Below are 8982 nucleotides of genomic sequence, written 5' to 3'. Positions count from 1 at the left end.
GCAATGCAAAACCCCTACAAGCTTTGGAGTAAGATCCTCATAGACAAATATAAAAGGACAAACAGGGAACACCCCAAAAAGATAGTGTCTAGGACTTGGAAAAATATCCAGAATGGTTGGCAAGATGTCGAGAAAGCAATGGAATGGAGAGTACATAAAAAGGACAAGATCAACTTCATAAGAGATAAATGAATTCCTCATTGTGGAACTATAGGCCAAAGCATCCATGGCCCCTTTCCAGAAAGCGAGAACCACCTCAAAGTAAGAGAAGTCTACCAAAATGGAGAATGGAATTTTGACAGTGTCATTTATTATCCCCGAAGAAATGAAAGTTGTCATCAGGAGCCACATGCTCTCTAGCGACGAATCAAAAGAAGACACCCTAATATGGGGACTTACCAACAATGGGCTATTCTCTACAAGCACTGCCTACAGACACATAACAGAAGCCAACGAAAATCATAGGCATGAAACCAGTGAGAGATTCAAATGGATATGGTCTGCCAAAGCACCAAACAAGTTCAAGACTTTCCTTTGGTTGATCTACCATAGGAGACAACCAACAAACCATTCTCTAAACCATAGAGGCCTTGATGTGGATCATAAATATCACTACTGTGACAATGACACCCAAGATATTAACCACATCTTCTTCCAGTGTCCTAACTCTCTCACATTCTGGAACCATATGACTTCCACCAGCAATAATCTAGCCTCCATTAGAGCCAACCCAATCAATGCAACCAATTAGATAGACCAATGGCATACTCTCAAGGACAGTTATAATGGTTGGCTAAACTGGGAACCTTATTCTCTTCTGCCTTTGGCACATCTTCTCACCAGGAATCACAACACCTTCAACAACAAAAATAAAGGTGTAAGCCCTAGTCTTGTCATCCACCAGGCCACAGAGTACCCCATAATAATTGAGAAAAAAAGAAATGGCAAAAACAACAAAATCACCATCGAGGTCAACTGGAAACCACCCGACAGCAACACTTTCAAACTCAATGTCGATGGATTTGTCAAGAGAAATCCTGGACCAGAAGGGTTGACAGGGGTGATCAGAGTCCACCACGGCAATTGGGTGGTGGGTTTCACTGAACATACCCCCTTAACTAACCCAATCAGAGCCGAACTTCAGGCCATGAGGAGGGGCGTAGCACTAGCAGTAGAATACAGACTAAGCCCCTTGGAAATAAACTCTAACTCCCTTGAAGCAATTAAAATGCTAACTAAGAATAACCTTATCTATAATGATCTGATTGTTGAATGCAGGTTCTTGATGACAAAGCTGGAAGTCACCAAGGCAGAGCATGTATTCCGTGAACAAAATAGGGTGGCGGACAAGCCCTCAAAGGAAGGAGTGAAGAACGTTTTGTTTGACGAACCAAATTTTTTGACTACTGCAACAATATGTATGCAAAAGGAAGTAGATGCAGACATGCTAGGAACTAAATTTACTAGGGTTAGAAAATGAACCTTTTTGTATTATCCAGGGCCAGGACGTGGCCCAAACTATTAACAATGACCCACCCATGGCAACGAGTGGGGAACCTACTAATTTCGCCACTATTTAATTTTAATATATAAGTATCCCTTTGATCGAAAAAATATATTTGCATTAGTTATGCTTAGATTACTTCTTATGCATTATTTCGTTTGGTGTCTAAAAAATAGTATGCATTGTATAAAATTATTTATTTACAAAAGTATCATCCATAATTATGGTGGAAAAGATGTAAAAGTATTTTTGAGGGGTAATTGGTCTTTAATCATGTTAATGCATGTATTAAATCTCTTTGCATTACTAATACTTAGAAATCCATGGTATTTACGCTCTTCAATACACAATAGAGTGTATAACTAATGTAAGTATTAGTTATAAATAGCATGAAAAAGTGTACCAAACAAGGTATTACTAATACACAAAGCTAATACATGTATTATTTTTACTAGTACACTCTACCAAACGACCCTTAAGAATTTGTGGATAACCAATAATACAATGCTCTCTACTCTTAAAAAAAATTATATTATCTATCGTTATATTTTTTTCAATAAAATTGGATAACAAAGATAATTTTATTGAAAAAGTATAATGATGAACAAAATATATATACTTTTGGTTTAAAGTATAAGGTAAATTGGACCTTTTGAGAGGAACTTTTGTGTATGTTTTATTGGACAGTCTGATATGTCATTGAAAGGTGCATGTATGGGCCTAATTATTCAAAAGTAGTCAAATTAAGGCTTATCTCGAAAGAGAATATATAAAATAACTTTATTTTTTAGTTGTGTTGTGAAGGCGAAGGTTAAAAGATATAACAATATTTAAGTGTGAGATTAATATGAATACAGAAAGAGTTAAGGCTCCACTTTAGTTTACTAAACCTATCGAGACAAATAAATACTTGAAACAAAAAAAATCGTGCAAGTAAAGATAAGAGAACTTCATTCATAACACAAGCTCATTTAAGCCTAAAATATTTAGAATATAGGCATAAAGGCCCCAAAATCTTTATTGGACGGACTTTATATTGAATTCATTATTGGGCCTAAATCACTTCATGTATTAATGTATGTAGTAGTACAGGCCCTATTAGATACATAATGAAGTCTTTTTAGGTCAAGACTTAATGTTTATATATATAGGGCTAAGTTCCTTCTTATCTCATCAAACTGAAGGCATTTGCCGCATTCGACAACCAATTATAGGAGAAGCAATGAGAGGAAGATGAAGCAAAACGTTCTATATTCTTAGAAGGTGCTTCGAAATGAATAACTCTCTTTACAAGTTGATGTCTTAATCATGCTTTTAATTGTAGTATATATTCATAATATATACAATTATGTTAGAAATATAATTAAATTAATCTACGAGTAAAACATTGAAAAGGTAATAATTGATTCCTACTTATGATTATTTGTTTATTTATGTATTTTATAGGTTTTCTTGTTAAAGAATGTATAGAATTAATTACATTAGTTCTATTTTTGAATTTTTACAATCACTTGCATCACTTCAACATGTCTTGATTATTGATATTTTAACTTGTTCAAATTTAATAGTATCATAGAATTTAGTTATATTTTCAATGTCATATAATGTCATGTACACTAAAATTCTTGATACTTGCAGAATGTATGCCTTTAAGGTATTGTTAATGTTTCAACAGTAGGCATAAATCTTATTAGATGTCACTATATTTTTTGCTTAAATGCATTTTTGTAATTTTTTATTATCTTGATAGTGGGTTGGATGGTGGACAAAAAAAGTCTATCTATAGATTTAGATATCATCACATTGATTCAACTTGACCCGTTGAATACTAAAATATTGATCGTGCTTATTAATGTCATAAGTAGGATTCTGTCCGTAAAAAATAATTATTTTTAAAAAATTGAGGCTTATATTAATTTCATACTTAATTAGGAGAATTAGTAGTTGAAAAATAAATAGTTTGAATTTAATATTTATGTATATATCCTAATAACTGGATTGTTAGAAATTTTCCAAAGACTTCATATCTGCTCTCTTCACCTCAAACTAAGGAGAGAATATATTAGGAATTTCTTATCAATCCAGTTACTTATATACATATACAATAATGTTAAATGCAGACTATTTATTTTTTAATTTTGATTTTATTAAGTACAAAATTAATTAACGCCTCAAATTAAAATTTCTTAACATATTTTATGAACACAATTCTGCTTATACTCATTAATAAACGTAATCAAACTTTTAGTGCTCACCAATATGGAGGTACCGATACCTATAGAGGGGCGTTTTTTGTCTTTTATCCGACCTAATTACTGAGATAATAAATAATCACAAAAATGTATTAAAGGAAGAACTTACTTAACATCTTGATAAGTTTTATGCTTACGATTTAAACATTAATATTACGTCCTGATCCTACAACCTAGACGTGGTCAACACTCGAAAATCATTGTTGGTCCCCAAGTAAACCCTTGTCCTATCTGACTACTAAGCGGAAGACTAACTCAAGCATATACAAGCATCAAAACTGAAGAATTGCTTAACAAACAGTTTACTAAATTTCAAAGCTATCTAAAAATACTGAGTATCAAACATAAGGTTTTAAATAAAACTTCTAAAACTGAATGTCAAAAGACTGATCAAGACTGTCTATTTATAAAGCATCTACTGTATAAAGATAGGTGTTGAGACAAGACTCTCGACACCTCAAACTATTATTAACAAATCATAAAATTGGGGTCCTCCAAAAATAGAAGGTCTCACCAAAAGCTAACAAGCAGATGATGTGATTTTAATGGATTTCATGTTGATGATCCTAAGTACCTGATTTGCATCATAAAAAGATGCAGGTCGAATGTGTCACGACCCAGACCATCGTGATTGGTACCCACACTAATCCTCCGGTGAGAGAACCATTTATACTAATCAGCTAACCAACTTAATAAAAAATACTAAAGCATTTAAGGTTACAGAAGAAAGTTAAATGCTAAGGAAAGAAATAGGGAGTTCCCATAAACTCCAAACAAAAGTCTAACAATTAAACAAATGCGGAAATACTACCTAGAACCTGAAAGTCAATGTACCAAAATTCTAACAAGAACCATAAATCTAAACAATAAAGGTTACAACCCCAAACTAATGTACTAACAACTAACTAGAAAGTCTAAGTCCGAAATGTGGACTTAAATCGAAAGAGAACTCATGGCAGCCCAGAAGAACTGGCTCACCCTTGAATTCGAAGCGATCACTGATCTTCTAAGCGAGGTCTGTCAATAGCCGCCTGAAGATGCCCTGTACTCAACAAAGAAAGAGTAAGTGTAGTATCAGTACACAACCACAATGTACTGGCAGGATCAAGTGACTATCCCACTAAGTGCAACATACATAAGTCAATACAACAATACAATAACATGCATACACCGAATATTTATAATATCATCAACATTTACGAACAACGAATAATTTCATAATTCTCAAATATCACAGTTATATCAAGTCATTGGTCCTCTCATGGAACCCAAACTCAAATTGTTAGCATACCGGAACGTGGTACTCGATCCAATAATTATGCCGAAATGTGGTAACCGATCTCACAATTATGTCGGAACGTGGCAAGCGATCCAAGTTAGTGTGTCGAAACGCAACACCCGATTCATTCAACAATCCAAAATCATAATCACAAAGTACATTCTCATAATCATACAATCAAGTCATGATTCATGGCATTCATTATTCATCTATCCTCATTTACAATTAGTGTGATCAATAATGCAACATTCACATACATACATGTATTATAATGAAGCAAGACCAAACATACTTCACATAACATGAAATCACAACCATCACCTACCTCGAAACAAGTTTGAATCCCCTAAGAAACTTGATTCTTCCTTTTTCGAATTCATTCCGCTTGTTCTTGGTCTACAAACAATTAATATAACACGGGAATCAATAAATAATAATTAATTTTTTGAATTACTAATAATTCTATCAACCCTAGATCATACCCATGATCCTCATACCTAGATTAGGGTTTTTCCATCATAATTACCGGTTCGAAACCCTTCCCCATCGATAATTACCCATTATATCATGTTCTACAGATCAAAAAAATAGATTCGGGGAGTGAAAATCTTACCTTTAGCCTCAAGAAACTGTCAAGAAAAGCCCTGGGTTGGTTCCTTAGCTCTCAAGTTTGAAAATTGCAGAATAAAACATTTTTGGGGTTTATTTCCGACTTTAAGTCGCCTCTATCCCGCCATAATGACCTCACCCCGCTACAGCGGCCCTGCCCTGGCGGCAGAAAATATCATTATATCTGCTTGCACGGAACACTGAGAAAAATTAATAATTCCAAGACCCCATTTCACAACACACCTTTAACCAACGACACTCACAAACTACTGTTCAAGCTAAGATTAATTTCGGGAGTTCTACTCGCTCGAATTTAATTTCGTAAAGTCGTACGGGTTCCTTAACGTCTTGGATATCAACTCATGTAATTAAAATCATAATTAAATTAGCCAATCACTACCAGATTTCCCTAGACTTTAATTACTCCGGTTTCATCTAAATATGGACAATGTTGGGAAAATCCAAGTTACTACAAAAAAGTTTTCTGGCCCAAAAAAATTTCCCATTGACTTTTCTATAACGACGGGAACAAGTCGTTACAATAGATACCAATTTAGCCATCACTCGTCCCCGAGTGACAAACTTAGGAAAAACAAGCTAAAGAAAGAATAGAGTAGTACCTGAATTAACGAGCAATTGGGGATACTTGTCTCGCATGTCCTTCTCGGTTTCCCAAGTAGCTTCCTCAACTGGACGATGCTTCCATTGAACCTTCACAAACTTAATCTCATTGGTCCTCAACTTACGCACATCACAATCAAGAATTGCAATCGGTTCCTCTTCATATTGGAGGTCTTTGTCTAACACAACTGAGTCCTACTTTATGATGTAATCCCCGTCACCATGATATCTTTTCAACATGGACACATGAAATACCGGATGAGCTCCCGATAGGTTAGGAGGTAGAGACAATCTATAAGCCACAAGCCCTACATATTCAAGAACCTCAAAGGGACCAATGTATCGCAGACTTAGCTTGCCCTTCTTGCCAAATCTCATCACCCCTTTTATGGGTGATACCTTAAGAAGAACATTCTCACTTGTCTGAAATGACATATCTCTTACCTTATGATCTGCATACTTTTTCTGTCTACTCTGGGCTTCTAACAGCTTAGCTTGAATACTTCTCACCTTATCTTGAACATCCTGTTCCAAATCAACTCCCAAAGGTTTCACATCTTCAGCTTCGAACCACCCTATGGGTGATCTACATCCCCTCCCATAAAGTACCTCAAACAGTGCCATATCTATGCTGGAGTGGTAACTATTATTATAGGAGAACTCACACAAAGGTAAGAACTATCTCAATGCCCTCCAAAATCAATCACACATGCCCTCAACATGTCTTCCAACACTTGAATAGTCCTCTTCGATTGCCTGTCCTTCTGTAGATTGAAGGTTGTACTAAAAGTGATTTGTGTGCCCAACTCATCATGTAATTTCCTCCAAAACTTAAAAGTGAATTGGGTACCACGGTCTGAGATGATATAGAGGGGCACCCCATGCAACCTCACTATCTCTTTCACATATACCTTAGCCAATTGTTCAGCATTATAATCTATTCTTACCGGAATAAAATTGGCTGACTTAGTCAATTTGTCAACCACTATCCAAATAGAATCAAACTTCTCCAAAGTCTTGGGAAGACCAACCACAAAATCCATAGCTATCATTTCCCACTTCCATTATGGAATTGGCATTCTCTTAAGCAAACTTGCATGCCTTTGATGTTCATACTTTACTTGTTGGCAATTTTGACACTTAGCCACAAATTCCGCTATATCTCTCTTCATGCCCGGCCACCAATAAATTCGCTTCAAATCTCGGTACATCTTAGTTACACTCGTATGAATGGAATATCGCAAACCATATGATTCTGTCAACAATTTCTTAATCAAGTCATCAACTCGAGGAACACAAATCCTTTATTTAAAATTGAGCACACCTTCCGCATCAAGAGTGGTCTCTTTTTGCCTTACCAATCACAATTTTCTTCTTAAGTTCATTCAAATTTTCATCCTCAAATTGTTTAGCCTTGATCTCTTCAATGAATGTGGCCCTAATTTCAATGCTAGCTAACACCTCACCACTCTTTGAGATATCCAACTGCATGAACTTAGACTCCAACGTCTGAATTTCCTTAGCCAAGGATCGTTTGGATACACTCAAGCAAGCTAAACTATCCATACTCATCGTTTTTCAACTCAAAGTGTCTGCCACCACATTAACCTTACTCGAATGGTATTGAATGATCATATCATAATCTTTGAGTAACTCCACCCACCTTCGTTGTCTCAAAGTCAAATCCTTTTGAGTGAACACGTGCTGCAAACTACGATGATTAGTAAACACTTCACACTTGACCCCATAGAGATAATGTCGCCAGATCTTAAGAGCAAACACTACCGCTGCCAACTCCAAATCATGTGTTGGGTAATTCCTCTCATGCACCTTCAATTGATGTGATACATCAGCTATAACATTTTTATCCTCCATCAACACAATACCTAAACCAGAATGTGAAGCATCACAATAAACAATAAATTCTTTACTTTCTACCGGTAATGCTATAATAGGTGCAGTGGTCAAGAGAGTCTTGATCTTTTGGAAGTTCTCCTCACATTTTTCAGTCCATTCAAATGGTATCTCATTTTTGGTCAAATTTGCCAACTGAGTGGCAATAGAAGCAAGTTCTTCACAAATCGACAATAATAGCTAGCGAGCCCCCACAAAACTCCTAACTTCCGTCACAGAGCTAGGCCAATCCAATTCTTAACCGCCTCAATCTTTTGAGGATATACCATTACCCCTTCCTTTGAAACTACATGCCCCAAAAATGCAACCCAAGTCAACCAGAAATCACACTTAGAAAATTTTGCATACAACCTTTGTTTCCCAAGAACACCTAGAACAATACGAAGATGGTCGGCATGCTCTTCATCACTTTTCGGATAGACCAAAATGTCATCAATAAAGACTATAACAAATGAGTCAAGAAATGGCTTGAACACCCTATTCATCAAACTCATGAAAGTTGCAGGCGCATTAGTCAAACCAAAAGACATAACTAGGAACTCATAGTGCCAATAGCGGGTTCTAACGTCGTCTTGGGAACATCCTCAGGCCTAATTTTCAATTGATGGTAGCCAGACCTTAGATCAATCTTAGAGAAAACTGATGCACCTCGCTATTGGTCAAAAAGATCATTTATTTAAGGTAAAGGGTACTTGTTTGGAATAGTGACCCTATTCAATTGCCGGTAATCTATACACATTTTCATACTACCATTCTTTTTATTAACAAACAAAATTGGAGCACCCTATGGGGAAGCACTAGGA

This window comes from Solanum verrucosum, unplaced genomic scaffold (assembly GCF_900185275.1).
Source record: "Solanum verrucosum unplaced genomic scaffold, falcon-dt-bn FXZP01000182.1, whole genome shotgun sequence".
NCBI lineage: Eukaryota > Viridiplantae > Streptophyta > Magnoliopsida > Solanales > Solanaceae > Solanum > Solanum verrucosum.
The sequence above is the reverse complement of the archived record's forward strand: the minus strand, read 5'-3'. Positions refer to the sequence as shown.